The following is a 19,588-nucleotide window of genomic DNA, read 5'->3' as shown; positions in this document are numbered from 1 at the left end:
AGAGTAAGGAATAATGTTAAAATGACTCTCTATTTATATACTTCTATATAGTATTATGATTTACATAGAAATGATGTATTTGTAGAAAATAATAATTTTAATTATGTATATAAGGTATAATTATGCATATAAGGTATAATAATATTATCGTAATAATATTATCACAATATCTTATTTTATTTGTGATAATATTGTTAAAATATTATTATATAGTTTAAGAAATAAATCAAAACTATATGACTATTATAATTTAAATTTAGATTCTATAAATAACTTTATTAAGTGTAAGAGAAAATGTATTGAATAAATAATTAATTAATAGGCAAATAAAGGTTTATTAAGATATTTATATTTCAATGTTTTATTCATTTTCATCATTATTTTTAGGAGTGTATAGATATTTGTTTTGTACATTTTTAATTTAAAAAAGTGTAATTCAAATTATCGTTATAGTTATAAGGTATAATTATGCATACAAGGTATAATAATATTATCGTAATAATATTATCATAATATCTTATTTTATTGTGATAATATTGATAAAATATTATTATATAGTTTAAGAAATAAATCAAAACTATATGACTATTGTAATTTAAATTTAGATTCTATAAATAACTTTAATAAGTGTAAGAGAAAATGTATTGAATAAATAATTAATTAATAGGCAAATAAAGGTTTATTAAGATATTTATATTTCAATGTTTTATTCATTTTCATCATTATTTTTAGGAGTGTATAGATATTTTTTTTTTACATTTTTAATTTACAAAAGTTTAATTCAAATTATCGTTATAGTTATAGCTTAAGTATAAAACAATCAAGCCATTCAACACAATAAATTAACATAAATAGAAAAACAAAGTGCAATTATTATTTGTGGGTGTCACATGCGAATTATGAAAATTTAGTTAATCATGTTTATAGTATCAATTATAATCTTTAAAAGTCTTGAAACCAAATTAGAGAAAAACATTTCTTTTAAAATATCTTAAATTTTGAAATAAATATAATTTATATCATGTAAATGAATATTATAACATGTTCTATCAAATAAAATATATAATATAAGATTGTCAACATACATCTCTTCTAATTTTCTAAATTATAATATTTGTTTTTAAAATCTGTGTAAATGTACATTAACTAAATCTTAGTTAGATTTTAAATTATTAAATTATTTAAGATACATAATTTACATTTACATAAATTATTATTTTAGAAATGAACTATTCATTATATATTATTATTTATGTCAACTCCTATCTAAATGACAAATGTGAATTTATTTAATTATACTAAAATGTACAACCATTTAATTGAAATAAAATTTAAATTAAGACATTAAGAATTTTACAATTAACTTTTATTTTAAAATTTATTTGATGCAATTAAAATGTCAAATTAAGTGATAGAAATTTGTGTCTTAAGAATTGAAGGTTACATGTAAAATTTCTACTCAAAACAATTTAAATTGAATTTAAATAATGAGTATAGATAAAAAAAAAATTAAAGATGATATTTTATTATTATTTAAAACTTCTTAAATTGAATTAAAGTGCAATAATGTTGCTAATAAATTGTCATAATTTCTTTAACAAAATAAAAATATTATGTTACTCTTATGTTATATTAATATATTTTATTTAAATTAATAAATTAATAATAGATTGTGAGTCTAGCATAAAAAAGAAAGAAAGTGTAGTGGTATGTTTGAGCATTTATTATCATTAAAAATGTTAATTATTCTAAATTAAGAAAATATGTCAATTATTAGTTTTAATAATAATAATAATAACACTTAACTACATCTAACGAGTTTCTGCACCAAACACACAAGTAATTATGTGAGTGTAAACAGATTAAGTTATTGGTTTGTAGGTTGTCCCGTTCTTGAAATTTGGAACGATTCTTAAAAAAATGATAAGATTAAAGTAACATATATAAGACTTCAACTTGCAACATATACCTCATATGTGTGACTCTAACAAACTAAGATATATAACTTTTATATTTTAAAATCAACCAAAATAATTTTATTGGCTTGGAAAAAAGAAAATATTTGAGGAGTAATAATATTGAGATATTTTTTTTAATAAATCAGATTGATTGCAGCCTGTCTTTCCTCTATGTCTTCTTTTCACATCATTTTAAAGTAGTTACCATAAGAAAAGAAATGAACAGACAATGATATTATAATTTTGTAAAAAAATGGAACAATATAAGAAAATTCAAATAATTTAAATTTAGGATATTATATGTATTATTAACATGTAGTTACATTAAGATATGTTTAAAATATCACACACAATTATTAAAATCTAACTAACTTCATATTATATTATATACAAATTGTCATAAACATATAACTTATAACACTTTCAAATCAATCCAGATCTTCTACTACCTATTGTCGTGTTCCTCTGTTGCGGACCAATCAAAATGCAGAAGCATTATTATATTAATAAATGAAGCTGGGTTGAAGAGAAGGGAGGGAGTATCCCGAACCCGGGTTTCATTCCAGATTCACCCTAAACAACGTTAATGGAATGTCTAGATAACGTATAGAGCGAAACTCCCTTCCCCAGCTTCCAGGTCAAAAGGAATGAAGATATATCGTTACGAGCGAAGCTCACTTCTCTCCAGGCTCCATGTAATGCGGAATGGAGAGAAACGGTAAGGAGCGAAGCATACTTCGCTTAGGCGCCCTGATCAACGGAATGAAGAGATGCTTTTAGATCGAAGCATACTTCACATCAAAGGTTCTTAATACCCTGACGTTCATGTAAAACCCCAACACACTCATGAAAAGACCGTTTACCTATCACGTAAATACATTTACTCATGTATGTAAATACAAAAATTAACAAAAATGAAATATTTTTATATTAAAAATTAAAAAATTTATGAAGAGACGCTTTTCAGTGAAGCATACTTCGCTTCATTTACTTATTTTTATATTTTAAAATTTTTATTTATGAGGAGACGTTTTTCAGTGAAGCATACTTCGCTTCCATTATTTTAATAACCTGACGTACCCTAACGTTCATGTAAAACCCCTAACACACCCATGAAAATACTGTTTACATATCATGTAAAAACACTTATTCATGTATGTAAATACAAAAATTAACAAAAAAAAAAATTAAAAATTGATAAATTTATGAAGAGATGCTTTTCAGTGAAGCATACTTCACTTCAATTACTTATTTTTATATAAAAAATTTAAAAATTTTATTTACGAAGAGAGACTTTACAGCGAAGCATACTTCGCTTCAATTAGTTTATATGTCTAGAGAATCTAGCGAAAAATACTTTGCTCATGCGTCATGTAAGAAGGAATGAATATACTGGTTTCGAGCGAACCGTCCTTCGCCCAGGCGGCATGTAAAACGTATTAAATAGAATATTTTCGAGCGAAGGCTCCTTTGCCCAGGTGCCATGTAAAAATGAATGATTAGACGCTTTTCGAGAGAAGACTCCTTTGCCCAGGTGCCATGTAAAAAGGAAAAATTGTGAAGCTAGCTTCGTTTATGAATTTAAAAACTCAACTTTGTGAAGCAAGCTTCGTTAATGTTATAATTTCTGTGAAGTTAAAATTATTTTATGAAGGATTAAAATATATATTTCCTGCCACAAATCTTACTCTTCATTTTCATAAGAAACCGTTCATATTCTCTCTCGATCTCTCAGCGATCATCTTTCTTTGAACGTTGAAACCCTAGATTTTCTTCTATTCTACAAGGATTGCTTGTGAAAATGTCAGAAAATGAAGGAAACAACATGCAAGTGGATATTTCAGACTCCCGAGAGATCGTCTTGGCAGTTTGTAAGAGCATAAACGAAACCGCCACCAATCTTGTATCCAATGACAACTTCGGCGATAGACCGGATAAGTAGGTTATTTTGATTCATATTGTGTTTAAAGTTTTTTGATTAATATTAAACCCGTTTATTCTATTTCTTTTGTGAAATACTAATTTATGTTCTCCCACTGAAAATAATGAGTTGGAGGTTTTACATGAATAAATATGAAAGGAAGAGGAAGAGAAATACGAAGACGAATACGAAGTCATCGACTGATTAATCAGTTTCCACTATTGTTGTGAAGCTACTGATATTTCTACAGCTACATCCATCGATGAAGATTTACCACCACCTCCCCTAAAAACTAAAACCATTAAAAAAAGGAAAGTGATATTTCTAAAAAGATCATCCCCTCAAGGCCTTTTTCACATGATTCCTAAATTGAGCGTAGAACAGAAGGAAGTTGTGAAAGAAATCGGGTTTGGTTCACTTCTTACATTGGGTGTCTCCAATTTCCTGGGTCATTTTTCGAAACACGTAGTTATATATTTCAACCCAGAGAAAAGTTCTATGGTATTGACCAACGATGATGAGATCCTTATCAATGAAGACCTTGTCCAACTCGTGCTGAACCTCCCGAGAGGGCCAATGAACGTAGTTGAGTCCGCTGGGGAGGACAAGAATAAGGACTCTGATTATTTTTAATTTCTTAAGGATTGGAAGACGAGATGGAGCGGGGAAGAATCAACTTCAGACCTGAAACATGTTCTATGATACCCAAGATATTAAGTAACACAAGTGCAAACAACGATTTCAAAATCGACTTTGTTGTCTTTGTTATCTCAAGTTTTTTATGTCTAATTTATCTACACATATTTTGAAATGTTTTTGTGTTTTTTTGTACTCAAATGAAAATAAATTGTTGTGAAGTTATAATTTGAATCATTGTCGTTATGAATGATTGCAATATGGATGTCCTTTTAATTTAAAACTATAATGTAAAAACCCTTAATGCCTTCATGTAAAACCCCTAATGCATTCTTGTAAAAACATAGAACGAAGCTTCCTTCGCTTGATAGTTACCGTTTATAATGATTCAATATGAATAAAAACATCTTATAGTATTTAAAGCAATCCTATAAGTGAAGAGCAATTCACTTCACTAATATTTACAGCAATCCTATAAGTGAAGAGCGCTTCACTTCACTAGTATTTACAGAAATCCTATAAGTGAAGAGCGGTGCACTTCAATATGAATAAAAACATCTTATAGTAATAGAGAAAAGAAACACAAAACTATACCTTAAATCATGATTATCATTCTCGTTTATGTGGATTCCTTCTTGATAATTAACAAGAACATAACCGTTTATAATGATTCAATATGAATAAAAACATCTTATAGTATTTACAACAATCCTTTAAGTGAAGAGCGCTTCACTTCACTAGTATTTACAGCAATCCTATAAGTGAAGAACGCTTCACTTCACTAGTATTTACAGAAATCCTATAAGTGAAGAGCGGTTCACTTCAATATGAATAAAAATATCTTATAGTAATAGAGAAAAGAAACACAAAAATATACCTTAAATCATGATTATCATTCTCGTTCATCTGGATTCCTTCCTGATAATTAACAAGAACAGAACGAAATCAAGTATTCAAAAAAACAAACAAAATATTATGAAGAAAACTTGAGAAGAAGATGATATTGAAAAACGTACAATTGTCACTCCCAAATTTTAATATAGGAAAATAGATTGATTATCATGACGTATATTTCTGGCGAAGAAAAGTCGAAATATTGTTTCGCAGACCGGAGAGAGAGAAAATTGTACAAAACTAGTCGGCATGGTTGCAGGGAATTATTAAATCAAAATAGGTGTTAGGTGGCGTGAGGTGACTTGATAAAAATAATTTTGGATTTTAATAATTAAATGAATAACATAATTATAAATTAATATTAATTAATGTCAAGGGCTTGATCATATAGCGAAGATTGCTTCACAATAATTGAGATTTGTAAATACTTTAGGTGTGATGGATACAAAGATTGTTATGTATTAATCAAATATATACTTTACTTTACATTACAAGATTATTTCAAGATGGGAGATTTCATATTTGGTAATTTTCATATTAAAAACTCATTCCATTGTTCATATATTAAATGAATACTACTACAATACTAAGAACCAAAAAATGAAATATGAAATCACAAATATAGAAAACAAATTCTATTAGAAATGCAAATATTCAGTATTGTCAATAAAACAAGTCTACAAATTAAGTAAACAAAGGCTGCAAATCACAAGCAACAATAAATTTAAGCAAGCTTGTGTGAGGAACACCATATTCATATAAATATGCTGAAAAGGATCCACTACCTCAAATATCCAAATGACTTCATTAACACCATGCCTCGTCTCATCGTATACTTCTATAATTTTGTCATCCTCGGGCTCAACAAATGAATTCTCCATTTCTTTAGTGGTACCTCCTCCAGCAATTACAAACCCTATCAGATCCTGTTTGTAAGCCGGGATGAAATCCCCTGGAAAAATAAAAGTGTAACCGTCGAACAATTTTGGCAGCTGAAAAACAAACAAAACATTTTCAGTTATCATGGAAAATAATGAAGATATAGAGGACGAATCAGACCAAACTTACATTGTTCAAATATCGCATTTTGCCAGCTCTTGGACCGCCCACAACCCCATGATTATCTTGCTGCACTTCGTACGGTTCCTCAATAATGTAACATTTTGATCTAATTGGTGCTTTTATTCATGTATAAAAGCAATTTGTATTTAGTTTCATAGATGTGAAAATGAATAGTGCGTTAAGAGTTAAGACTAATAGAGTCTCACTATCAATTGTAAGGACCGATCTCCCGTTCAATATTGCCTTCAATACTTTGATAGTTCGACCACATCCACCATTAGCATCGGTGGAAGCTATGACGTGAGTTACATCGTCTCGCCACCTCATTGTTAACATATTGAACCATTAACTGTTGTGTAAGAAAAATAATATTATGTCAGACAAACATGAAAATGAAAAATTACACAATATGAACAAAATGGATATAGGTTAATAATAGTACTATATCTTCACTTATTAATTGATTTGGGCATAAAATCCAGTCTTTTCCAAAAGTGTTTTGGAAGATTGCGTTGTTGGTTGCCTGCACATAAAAAAATGTCTTTGTTAATAAATACTAGGGTTTCTTGAAAATAATATACATAACCATAACCTTATGTATGATTTCCTAAATACAAAGGATTTTCCTTGAACGTGACATTTTCGGAGTAGGGTTTCCGAAATATGAACGAGATAACGACCTCATTATGGGTACATAATCCTAGGGTTTAGCGGTTTCATAATCCTAAATATGAAAAGTTTATTATTTTGGTATACGTACCATTGTCGAGACGTCAAGATCTTCTAGTTTGGATCTTCAAGAGAGAGAGAGCCGGATGCGAATCGCTGTGAAAGTAGGTAGAATCTTCAAGAGAAATAGATGAATCGGACGGAAGTGTTTATAAAATAATAATATTAGGGTTTAGATATATTCATGTTGTTAATACAAGCGAAGTATGCTTCACTGAAAAGCGTCTCTTCATAACTTTTTTATTTTTTTTATTACTTTTTAAATAATTTATTTCACATACATGAATGAATAAATGTTTTTACATGACAGTTAAAAGGTATTTAGATGGGTGGCTGGTGGTTTTACATGAATGTATAGGCATATAACTAATTGAAACGAAGTACGCTTCTATCAAAAAGTGTCTATTCATTCCTTTTTACATGGCATCTGGACGAAGGAGTCTTCTCTCGAAAAGCGTCTATTCATTCCTTTTTACATGGCACCTGGGCGAAGGAGTCTTCTCTCGAAAAGCGACTATTCATTCCTTTTTACATGGCACCTGGGAGAAGGAGTCTTCTCTCGAAAATAGTTTATTCATTCCTTTTTACATGGAACCTAGGCGAAGAAGTCTTCGCTCGAAAATATTCTATTCAATACGTTTTACATGGCACCTGGGCAAAGAAGTATGCTTCGCTGCAAAGCAACTCCTCGTAAATAAATTTTTAAAATTTTTTAAATAGAAAAATAAGTAATTGAAGCGAAGAATGCTTCACAGAAAAGCATCTATTCATAAAATTTTAATTTTTAATTTAAAAATATTTTATTTTTGTTATTTTTGTATTTACATTCAAGAGTAAATTTTTTTACATGATAGGTAAACGGTCTTTTCATGGGTGTCTTGGGGTTTTACATGAATGTCAGAGTATTAAAAACCTTTGAAGTGAAGTATCCGTCGATCTAAAAGCATCTTTTCATTTCGTTGAACTCATATAAATAAGAACTCGAGTTCGAGTTATACCTAAGAGTTCTTGAATGATTTGGGTCGTTTGTTTGATTAAAATTTAGTTAATTTAATCTCACATTTTATCATATAAATAAGAACTTGTGTCTTGCCTAAAATAAATTATGGGTTAAATTCCAAATAAGATAGTCATTGAACGTGTCATTTATGTAATTAAAAATTGATTCATTTAATCATACACTATTTTATACCTTCAGAATCCTGAGGTTCATTTTTTTGGGGGAAGTTGAAGAAGGGAAGTCCAAAAAATGGACAAAATATGAGGTATATGTGTTAAATTCGATACGACTAAATATTGTAGAGAAACCACAATATGAAAAAACGCCCATATAAAAAAAGGAAATAAATTCATATATATATATATATATTATAACATAAATATCACTACTTCAAAAATGTTCTATAACTTAAAAAAAAATAAAAAAATTTGATTGTGCTAAAAATAATTTATATGAAAAAAAGCATATGATAGGGTATAATGAGCTTTTCTAATAGCTATGTTAACTCAATTAAGTTTTCACTTAAAAATTATTGACACCTTATTGTCAAGTGTTACGATTGTGTCATACAATGTTTTTATTCAATGACATATCATCTCTATATTTTATCCTATAAGAAGACTCCAACAAGAAGATCCACTTTCACCATATCTTTTTAAACTTTTGACAAATTGTCTTTCTGATCTTTTTTAGGACGCGAAATACAAAAAACTTGTTTAAGGAAGTTAAACTTATTCATAGTTTCCCATTAGCTGGTTTATTCATGTTTGTAGATAATTTTATCATTTTTTCAAGAACTTCTCAAAATAATATTATGTGTATTTCTGACATGCTTTATAAATTATCATTTGCATCATCTGATAAAAAAATTGAATACAATCTTCCATGTTCTTCTCAAGTAATACTCCAATCATTACTCACAACTCTCTTAATGACATTCTTCTTATTAGAATTGCACATTGTAGTTTTTGGTTTGCTTAATCTTAGGGGTAGCATAAAAATATGATCTAAAATGTAAGTTGTAAGAAATTTACAAAATGACCAACTTTAACTAGTAGAGACATTGGGGTGTTGTGGTACATAGTTGTCTTAAAAATTCTTTTACACGCGTAACCAAATGTCAAACTCTCAAAGAATCTCTAAATGTGACGTGCATACTCCTAATTTATTTTCCTTATTTTAAAAATTTAGGTGTCGAATCTTTAGTCGTGAGGTTAATTAAAATCGAAAAAAACTAAAGAAGGTTTATGATATATTTCCCATTAAATATTCTAGTCTCTCACATATTCAACATGATAATAAGTTATGAAGTTGTATGAAAAACCTTAGTTTTCAAAACTATAATTTTTTTATCACCATAAAATTAATTTCCCTCACATTCTTTTCAAAATTTGCAAAAGAGATCTAGAGTTTTACAAATCAAACTTTTTTCGCGACCTTAAAAATCGCGCACAGTTTTAAGCATTTTTTATTCTCTTCCTTCGACAAGAGTTGGAATTCAACCTTAATTTGACTAATCTGCAAGGATCCTATAACTATCTATATAAAGAATTTTAGATCGACTAGGCTTGATTTGTCGTTATATAAGATATATTCAAATGTATGACGAATATGCTGCATGGGATACGTGAACCAGTGATTTTGTATATTCATATGAATTTTATCAAGGATCGTCAAATTTTTATGCATAATTTATTGCAAATAAATGCATTGACATGGAAAACTACAAGGGAGATAATATGCATTTATTATAGACAAACATATGATCCCGTTAATTGAGATGTTTTATTTGATGTCTTGAGTAGAATGAAAATGGGGAATAAATAGATCGGTTGTATTAAATTATGCATCTCGACGTTCAAGATCTCTAAGATTGTGAATGGAAGTCCTAAAAGGTTTTTTTAAGTTTAAGAGGTATTAGACAAGGTGACCCATTGTGTATAATCTTGTTCATCATTGTCATGGAAGAACATTTTAAAATGTTGATGTTTGGAGAACAAGCTGGTCTCATAGAGAGTGAATTAAGGGGCAAAATTATCTCCTTTTCCCATTACTCTTCGATGGTGTTACATTGTGCATGTTACATACCACACATAGAAATAGAAAGCATCTGCGTGATATTCAATAGTTTTTCGAAGCATACTCTGAGCTGGGTGTCAACATCGATAAGTCTAATATTTCTTCACGGACTCTTTTTTCTATTAGGAGGACAACATCTTTGGAAATTATTTTGGGCTTTAGAATTGTTACAATTTTTTCTAGTTATCTTGGAATGCCTCTCAATGCTAAAACCCACTATAAAGCCTCTTGAAACCCAATTATCTATAAAATGGAGATGTTGTTACTTATCTCGAAGAGTAAGATGATTTTAAAAGGGGGTTTCTTAGTCCTCATCAAGAGTGCATTGACATGTATGCCCACTTTTTTTGATGTGTTTGTTTCTTATTCCCATGTGTGTGGCCATGAAAATGGGATTAATTATGTGCAAATTTCTTTAAGGACCCTCGAGTCCTCCTCTTGTCATTTGCTTAGTTGTATAAAGTGTAGATATTTGGATTTATTTAACAAATCTCCCTTCTCAAAATGGTGCAATTGATTATCTTCGAAGCCACACTATTTGTGGACTGATATGATCATATATAAGTATGGAAACGATGATCTAGATGGTTCAAAAAAGCTAGTCCTCGACCAACAGGTTGTAGTTTTTAGAAAGACATCTCTACTATGTAGAAGTCTTTTCGTGGGTAGTGAATATTCTCAGTAGGTGACGACTCTGTAGGTGAACTCATCGATCAAGAACATATTCGATCAACACTTGAATAGTTTTGTGAGTAGAATTAGATATAAGAGAAGAATTAATGATATAGAGGTAACTTTACATGAAAGTATGTTGCTCTTAGTGGGCGCAATGTTGTGATTTTTTCTGCGCGTGATATCTTACTTGGGCAAGATATGATTTCCTTTAAGGTTGCCCATTGTTACACATTATTTGCAAAGATTACCCTATATGACTTCCTATTGGAGAAATTGTGGGATTCTAATTTTCCTTCAAAAATCTCATAATTTGGATTGAGTGTCATTAATGGATGAATCTTGACGAATTATAGATGCATAAAAAAAAGTGTGCATTAAAAATGATGTATTTACAGAAAATAATAATATTAATTATGCATATATAAGGTATAATCAAAATATCCTAATCTTATTATCATAATATCTAATCTTAATAATAGTGTGATAATATTGTTAAAATATATAATAAATATGTTAATAACAAAAATATATTACTATCTCTAATAATAAATAAATCAATGTTAAAATTATATCACTGTTGGAATTTAAATTGTGACATAACAAGTGAAATTTTCTTTAGGTAGTGATATATTCAATATTTTGACTCATTTCCATCAATAACTTAGTTTAAGGATAATATTTTTTTTATAGTTTTGTTATACAAACATATTATTAAAAATGTTGTTATATCAAATGAATAAAAGTTGTCAAGAAACACAAGAAATTAACATAAACAGGAAAATGTGGTGCACTATTATTTGTGGGTAATGTAACTATTAAATTATGGATCAAATTCAGGGATGGGTCGATACAGTATACCTTAATATTTTTTTTCATACCTTATACCTTACCTAAAATTTCGGTATACAAAAAATGCATACCTTTACCTTACCTTGATTTCGGTATATCTTGTTTCGATGTACTTTAATTTCAGAATACAAAAAATTCATACCTTTATCTTACCTTAATTTCGGTACGGTATCGGTATTATACCTTTGATACCTAAAAAATATATTATTTTAAAAAAAAAATCAATCCCATCGGTAAGGTAGAGATTGCATAAATTGAATAATATTTCAGTATAATTATATTTTGATATTATTCAAAAAATTATATTTCTAATATTAAATTAATTTCAAATTTATTTAATTATTTCCTTATAAGTATTATATATATATTTTTATATATATTAACTTATAAATACTATTTCGGTATATCTCGATATACCCAAATTTTAAAAATCTCATACCTTTACCGTACCAATATTTACGGTATCGGTATCATACCTTACCTTTTTTTCGGTATACATTAAAAGTCGATATTTTCGATATATTACAGTACGGCATTTTCGATATACATTTAATATTGATAATTTTCCCCACCCCTAATCAAATTATGAGTATTTGATCATATTTAGTTATGTACATTTATTTTTTATCCATTTTCTACAATATTTTATACGAGTTTCTAGAATTTTTTCGTACGATTTGGTTAAACGTTAATTTGAATATCTCGTTCACTCTCACAAATATAGATATAACATTAAATAGCTTAAAATGTTAAAATAAAGAAAAACTTGATTCAATGATTATTTTTTTAATGCAACAAAAAAAAATGTAAACTCTTTACTAATATTATGTGAATAAAGTGAGTCATATCTAATATAATGGAGGATATTTTTTAAGGCTTAGATTAAGTTAGATGCCTTCTTTCAATTAATAATTACAAAACAAATGATTATTTGGTGGTTTATGCCCCCACCATGCCTCATGTGACTCCTCATCCTCGATTAGTTTAATACAAACTAAATCTCTAAAATATGTAATTGTTGCGTGAAATCTGTAAATCATGACAGTTTCTACTCTTTCAACCCAAACCAAACGTGTTGTTCTTAATTCAATGTATCTTCACTCCTCGATACACTCACTCTTACTCAGGGTCGGTCCTTAGAATTTGAGGCCCAAATATAAATTTAAATTTTAGGGCCCTAAAATAGTAATTTTTTAAATTTTAATAATATAAGATGAGATTTAAAGGTTAATATTTATAATTAGAAATAATAGATTAAAAAGGAGATAAAAAAGGAAAAAAAACAAAATTAATAATATATTCCTATTAAATATTAAAAAATGGGGATCCTATTTAGGTGGGCCCTATGAAATTGCATAGGTTGCCTTGCCTTTTGGTCGGCCTTGTTCATTCAAACTTAGGAGGCATGCAACAATCATGTTCGGTAAATTTTGATATGCAAAAGTTTGGATGAACAATCGCCGAGATCTTAAATCTGATCGTAGAGAACACAAAGTCAAGGAATTCCCTAACTATTATAAGACAAACTGATAATTTTTTTCAATTTATCATAAAATATATTAAGTTAGATGAAAAACATAACCATTTTCTTTTAGAGATCTACCCATTGGGGAAACCAACAACAAATATAAAAATCTATAAATCTGGAAACGTACAATTTAAAATAAAGCAGGTTAATTTCAAACATTTTCATTGTTTTGGATGTTTTTAAGAAAAAAACACAAACTAAAAACGTGAAAACGTACAATTTAAAACAAAACACGTTAATTTGTAATTTTCACGAATAACATTCTTTAAGATTTTTTGTGAGTTTAATAACACTTTTAAACAAACCTTTATTATAGGAAACATTAACTTTCCAATTTTGTGTCATAGAGGATGATGTCCAACCAACGAATGTAGCAACCTAGTTTTAGAGATCTAGCCCATTGGAGGGAACCAACCATCAACAAATAATAAATAGGTAAGTTTTAGACCTCCACGAGAAAGAGAAATAGCCTTTCATTAGTTCTTAGCCACCACAGAAGACTATTAAAAATCCATCATACTTAAAACTTTTCTCATTATCAATGGTAATTAGTTCATTTAAAAGAAGAGTTATTTTTTGTTGGTATGATGATAAATATGTTGAAGATCATTGTCAATTAGATTAAAAATGATAAAAATCCAAAAGAACACAAAAGATTTAAATCTCAAATACATTGAACAAGGCTGCCAACTTTTGCAAATATGTAGATAGCTACTTATCTCTAGATCGATTTATTTGAAAATGAATTTATTGTAGATATTGTCAAAGATTTCCAAGAGCTGTTTATTTATATTAATGATTCTATCCATAATAGACTACTCAAAGATAATATATACAAACATGTATTGTAATGTAGTATTTTTGGGAATATGTTATTAACCACTTGCCAAATTCATCAAATCATCAATTGCATATAAAATATGATATATTGTAAGAGTTATTGAAACCTTGACATAAATTTAAAATCAGATAACTGAACTAGCAACATATTTGAACTCTTAACATAAATTTATAATCATGATTTTTTTTTGTTGATCACAAATATATGTGAATTTGTTTTAGGTTGATTGAGTTTATTTTGGAATATTTATTATTAACATTCATTTCATATACAATAAACAATTTTTCTAATGAGTTTAACATTTTATTGTGATATTTTCAATTTAATAGATCAATGAAGTGTGATTTATCATTTAAAGAAAAAATTACACAATTGTCTTAATTTCAATATAATTTTACATTTTCAGGTTTCATAAATAAGAGTTCCAAACTAACCTGAGTACAGAGTTAAAACTATATTTTCTCTTTGAACCATAAATATAATTATCGGTAGAGTGAAATAATATTAATACATCCTTGACAAACAAAGTTATCATAGAGAACTGAACAAAAAAATGAAGCATTCTCACATAAGCTGAGAAAAATATTCTAATAATATAAAAGATAAGATGAAGAAAAGTTCTTGTAATTAGAAATGTCCTTTCTACACCATAACATTAGGAACCTATCATGCCTCATATGGCTTCTCAAAGTCTCACCCTCAATTAGTCCATCTCAAACTCCAAGTAATGGGCAAATCATTCGATAAATATCTACTCATTATGTCTCAAGTCAATAATGTTGTTATTCAATCAAAATGTATTCATTCATCGACACACTCACTTATACTTGAGACTTTTAGTTAATTGGGAACACAAGTTCAGACATGTTATTATCATGAAGTGAAAATGTAATAATCTCATACTTGAAAAAAATATGGAATATAATGAAAAACATGAGTTATTGAAGTTTGTGATATGATATGCATTAATAGTAAGTTATATGTCTATGTTGGTTTATATAGAGGTATCATAAGTTAGTTAGATTAGGGTATACATGAGTTTGATATGTTACCAACATTAAACACAAATATAGCAAAATCTTACTAACTCATAAATAGACTATATAAGCCATCACAAACATATACCTTATTATTGATACTTCTAACATATTCTAAACCTCGAAACACTTGGATTTCTTTGTCGTATTAGTCTCAAGTGTGAAATTCTAACATATTAATGATTGATAAAAACATTATCTATAAGTGTCAATCTTTTTTCTATTTAACTATTGAAATTAATAAAGTCTCTTAAACATAAGAGAGTAATGTCAATGAACGGAGACAAATTAATTGATAATAACAAGATGGCATGATGAAAACTTGTCCAATATGTTGCCAGGAGGTAAGAAGACAAATTAATTGACAATAAAAAGATGGCATGATGAATATGTCGAATATAATAGTATCTAGTTAATATATGCTCTTTATATCAATATCTATACATCTACATATTCCATTTAAGCAATAAAATTGAAATTATAAAATAAATGATTTACCTGTAAATATGATGAAGATTAGAAAACATTTGAGAGTGTGAGGAATAATGTTAAAATGACTCTCTATTTATATACTCCTATATAGTATTATGATTTACATAGAAATGATGTATTTATAGAAAATAATAATGTTAACTATGCATATAAGGTATAGTAATATTATCGTAATAATATTATCACAATATCTTATTTTATTGTGATAATATTGTAAACATATTATTATATATCTAGCTTAAGAAATAAATCAAAATCAAAATTATTTGATGGTTGTAATTTAAATTTAGATTCTATAAATAACTTTAATGACTATAAGAGAAAATATATTGGGTAAATAATTAAATAATGGGCAAATAAAGGTTTCTTTAGATATTTATATATTCATTGTTTTGATTTATTTTCATCATTATTTTTAGGAGTGTAAAAAATATTTTGTTGTACATTTTTTATTTACAAGTATAATTCAAATTATCGTTATAGTTATAGCTTAAGTATAAAAAAAAATAAGACATTCAACACAATAAATTAACATAAACATGAAAACAAAGTGCACTTCTTATTTATGGTATCACATGCAAATTATGAAAATTTAATTAATCGTATTAATAACAATCTTTAAAAGTCTTGAAACCAAATTAGAGAAAAATATTTCTTTTAAAATATCTTAAATTTTGAAATAAATATAATTTATATCATGTAAATGGATATTATAACATGTCCTATAAAATAATATATATAATATAAGATTGTCAACATACATCTATTCTAAATTATAATATTTGTTTTTTAAAATATGTATAAATGTACATTAACTAAATCTTAGTTAGATTTTAAATTATTAAATTATTTAATAATTAAGTAATTTACATTTACATAACTTATTATATTGGAATGAACTATTCCTAATATATGATTATTTATGTCAACTCATATCTAAAGGACAAATATGATTTTTTAATTATACTAAAATGTAAAACCATTTAATTGAACATCCTTATAGGGGAATTAGAAATTGTAGAGTGTGTTGGAATTCGTATGGAAGACTAGGAGTACAAGGACAATCTCCGGGCGTGGAGAATGAGATGGGGATTCGAGAACAGTGGAGGTCCTTCAACACATATAATGTCGAAGAAAATTCTACAAAATACAGCCAGAGATAGTAACTTTAAGATGGACTTCGTTGTGTTTGTTGTATCCAGCTTTTTTGTGAACTTTGCAAAATCTACCGTGCATGTATACCCAAACTACCTAGTAGTAATTTTGTAATTTAATTTCGACCTTCTTGTAAGATCAGTTGGTCTTGGTTTGAAGCCCACTTCACTGTCATGTAAAATGATTTGAACCTCTCTATTTTTTATACATATTCAAAATATTGAAATCCCTACAGGATGTATCTAAAAATTAAAGATTACAACTGATGCAAGTTTACTTTAGATGGACTTGCTAAAAGTGTTTATAAGTGGGAAGAAAAAAAGACATCATATTTCCATGGACCACTAACGTTTCTTTTGGTGTGTGTAGAAATTTATTTATGTAGGTTCTAGCTTAATAATTTTTCATTTAGTTTAACGTAATATATATTTAAACTATGCTAATGTATTAGTTGTGTTACTTCGACCGGGTCGTTGATTACTAGGTAAACAGTAAGATTTAAGGACTTTCCCTATTTTGGGATAATGGGATGACCAGAAGATGTACGACTAGCTTGGTTATTAGGCTGCCCATGGGGGGTTTGGACATGGTAGGGTCATTACTCGCATAGCCATTCCGAATGAGCAGCCACGGATTCAAGAAACTGTGGATCCTCCACTAGAACAAGTTAGGGATGACAATCCTAAGACTGAGTTGCCCACGAATGAGTAGCCTCCACTTGAACAAGCTCTGAATGACCAAAATCAGAAGCCTAGGAATGAGCAGCCTCCACCTGACCAAAATGTTAAGTCTCATACTGAGCATTCTAGGAGTGACTATACATCCAATCTTGCATCATGTTTGAGGAAGTTGCGGCCGCTTCAGAAGCATTGATACGAGGTGCTAATTATCTAAATCAGATGCACCACATTAACGCAATTGAACTTGTACAATCTACTTTTGAGCCATTTACCACGGTCGTAAACTACAATTCAATCCCGGGAGAAGGCTTATCAAGGAGCTTAGACTAGACAAAACATCACCAACCAAGAGAACAAGAACATTCTCCCACAATCCAAGCCAACAAGAACATCATTACTCCCAAAATCGAATCCAACAAGAACATCATTACTCCAACAACCTAAGCCAAAAACAAAACCAATAGTTCCACAACAGAAGCTAACAAGAACATCATTACTACCACAACCCAAGCTAACAAGAACACCATTACTCCCACAATGGAAGCAAACAAGAACATCATTAAAACCATAAAACAAGACAACAGAAACACCATTATCCCATCAATCGAAGCCTTGTATCCTACCAAAATTTATCAACAAACAGATGATGGACCATCAAAGGCTTTAAATTTGTGCATAAACTCCCCCGAAATTTGAAAACCGATTAGTTAAGAGAGATTATAAACACCGAAACCAACAACAACTCTCCTTTATTGTCGATAGTAAAAACTGAAGAACAATGCATCTGTACACCACCACTTAAACCTACATTGTCTCGTCTACCAAATAATGATGAACGAATGAAGGAATGGCTTGAAGGATTAAAATTACCCCTAGTATTGAATACCCCCTAATACGATAAAATATTTAGGGATATCAAGTAAATATCAAACATTTAGAAGATATTTGTGGGGTTCATATTTGCTAAAAGACTTTGTTAGGATCGGGGATGCCCTTGGAGGACCGGGGTGTTTCCGGTTTCTGGAAGGGTGGCCGCTTACACAATACAACACACAATTTAGTGATAGTCCGGTTAGAGACTAAAACCGCTCTCAACACTACATAGATTGTCACAGACTCTTGAACCGAGTTTAAGTGCGGAAATGTCCGTTTCAATCTGAAGCAACGAATACGATTCGGTTTAGAGAGTATTTAGGAGGAGTCGGTTAGAGAGGATGGATAGACCGGTTTGGTTAAGATTATGTTCCGGTTTCGTTTGAAGTGAGTGATAGTTCGGTTTTTAGAGTGAGTAAGGCGGAAATAAAAGAAATGACACGAGACAAGATTTTTTATGGATGTTCGGAGCAAACCCTCCTACGTCACCCCTTCTTCTCAGATTATAAGAAGGATCTCCACTAACTTGAATGTTACAACACTCACACAATGCCGAACGAGCCTTAATCGCTACTCGTCAGTTACACCACTCACTATGATGTAATACAATAACTCAATATAACAACAATGCTTTCAATAAATGAAACAACTATTTAGATTTCTTTCTCTCTCTTGCTTGTTTCAGAACTGTTGAATGTCAATTTGATGCTTGGCAAAATTTCTTCCTTGGCTTCTATTTATATGAAAAATATGACAACGGTCATATTTTCTCTCTCCAGGAGATTGGCCGCTGGAAACCGGTAATGATCAAGAGGCTTGCACGCCTTCCCTCTTGGACAGATCAATTTGGACACATGGCAGACATGCACTTAGCCGGTTTGCATTTTGGACACATGGAAGACATGCACTTAGCCGGTTTGCATTTTGGACACATGGCAGACATGCACTTAGCCAGCCGCCTGTTTCAGAGATTTGCTAGAGATCTTGGATAAACCTGCCTGACAGCTACCTGGAGGTTGCTTCTAGATTTAGACAAGCATGCCTGACAATTACCTGTTGCTTATTTAATAACCGGAGCATTTATTACCGGAACTCATTTATGACCGGCCATGCTACATTAAGTATCGGTTGACCGAACTTCGAGCTGGTTGACTGAACTTTACTGACCGAACCGGTTGA

Source organism: Impatiens glandulifera, chromosome 9 (genome assembly GCF_907164915.1).
Source record: "Impatiens glandulifera chromosome 9, dImpGla2.1, whole genome shotgun sequence".
Taxonomy (NCBI): Eukaryota; Viridiplantae; Streptophyta; class Magnoliopsida; order Ericales; family Balsaminaceae; genus Impatiens; species Impatiens glandulifera.
The sequence above is the reverse complement of the archived record's forward strand: the minus strand, read 5'-3'. Positions refer to the sequence as shown.